General features: G+C 39.5%; 1 protein-coding gene across 1 annotated transcript in view; it reads left to right on the top strand.

Moving 5' to 3' along the window:
- Positions 1-1,951, top strand: part of LOC110019322 — a 53,793-nt gene that overhangs the window by 16,687 nt on the left and 35,155 nt on the right. The window lies entirely within an intron of this gene.

Genomic DNA, 1,951 nt, shown 5'->3' with positions numbered 1-1,951 from the left:
TATATATATATATATATATATATTGTTTTTTTTTTGAGAAAGCCCAAAGACTAATATATTAAAAGGAAACAATGATACATAAAGATTGTGTGGAAGGACCCAAGCATGACACTATTCCCCATGATAACCATTACATGCAAAAGGTTCCAAAAAAGGAGAAAATACGAAAAATACAAGAGACCTAAATAAAAAAATAAAAAATGTCAAAAAAACGTAGTATCAGGTAGCTAGAGAGAGCGACCCAATTTTTCTTTGCCTCTACCTCTAGTTCTAGGAAAGGAGCCAGATAATAAATTGGTAAGATAAGTGCCATTGCCAGTAGTGACCAAAGTATCATCAAATAAGTTTTCAAGCTCGAGTCGGCCTCCAGCCTTCTTCTTCCTCCTGGAATAGATCTGCCATTCTTCATCCGAAGATTGACTCGCCTGATCAGTGTATTGGTCTAAAGTGTGCCAGACATGTGTAGGATGTTGAACATTAGAAGTAACTGTTTGTTGTACCAGTTGATCTTTGATTGAATCAAAGAAGCACTCTCGTGTGTTTTGGCATGTAAGTGAGTCTTCTTCAATAACAGTAAGTGATATAAACACTTTTGGATCTGTATCTGTAGTATGGTGTTCTTCATCAGAAATCGCGATATTGGGTAAAGGATCGGTTTGCACCTTCTCAGCAGGGATGGTAGGTGATTGATCTTTAGCGATATTCAAAACCTGTCTTGTGACAGCTTTCTCTCCAGATGGAACATATATGTCCAGAGTAGTGAGATTATATCCATCCTTATTCACTTAATATTTAGATTTCAAATTAGGATGAAACTTATGACATTTATCAAGTGTATGCCCAAACATCTTATAATGAGAACAGTAAGGCGGTCTATGCTCCATGATGATTTGTTGCCAATATCCAATATGAGTTGTGCCCAACCAGACTTCAGTAACTTCAGGTAAAGTAATATCTCTTTCCACAAGTAATCTGGTCACAGAAGGTCTGGTTAGGTTGATAGTCGGTAGATCTAGCTTCATTGGATCCCCAAGTATGACCCCAATAGAGTAAAAAATCTGATGATGAAAAAAATGAAAAAAGTGGTGCAGCTTGAGACCTGGTAGACTGAACCATACCGGTATAGTAGGGGGTTCATGACTAGGGTCAAAATCAAGAGACCACTTGAGTATCTTCATTGATTTACCAACAATGCTGAGATTTTTTTTGGAGAAAATCCGAGTGTAGTATTTAGTCACGGTTAATTGAATCATTACATGTCTCTCATCTATGAGCCTCACTTTCCACTTTCCTGCTAATTTGAGATCATCAAAATTTTTCCTGATAACTTCCATAGGTGGGTGCCTCCTTTGAAATTTTCCAATAAGAACAAACTTGAATTTGTCAGTCAGGGTTGAAATTTCTAACTTCGAGAAAAAAAAAGTATTGTTTTTTCATTTTTCCTGCTTCCATTCTTAATAAATGGGCAGTCACCTGTACTATCACGATACTCTTTATAACTTAAAGGGAAAACAACCTCCATTTCCACCTGAGGATTACCCAGGTGGCTTTGCCAGGTTCAACTGAAGAAGAAGGAAGCTCCATCACAACTTAGAAGCCCTGTCAAGTCGGTCAGAGGGCAGGTCAGGAACCGAAGATACCAAAACTCGGTGCAGTCGAGCTGAGTCGGTTAGGAAGATGAAAGGAGGAAACAAGGCGACCCTTTCCCATCCGTCTTCCGTGATATGTAGTCGAACAGAACGACGAAACTGTCATAGAGACAACGAGAGGCCGCAGTCAGCTTCGAACAGAGACGACGAGATGCGAGAGGAGAGACGACGACTACGGAGAGGACGACGACGCCAAATTTGACACCGAAGAAAAGATTTTGCGGTAAGGGTTTTTAGGGTCGACATGGGTTGAAACCCTAGCAGAGTCGAGCGTTGGAGATGACATCCCATATATATATATA

The sequence above is a fragment of the Phalaenopsis equestris genome, unplaced genomic scaffold (assembly GCF_001263595.1).
Source record: "Phalaenopsis equestris unplaced genomic scaffold, ASM126359v1 Scaffold000054, whole genome shotgun sequence".
In the NCBI taxonomy this organism is placed as follows: Eukaryota; Viridiplantae; Streptophyta; class Magnoliopsida; order Asparagales; family Orchidaceae; genus Phalaenopsis; species Phalaenopsis equestris.
The sequence above is the reverse complement of the archived record's forward strand: the minus strand, read 5'-3'. Positions and strand labels throughout refer to the sequence as shown.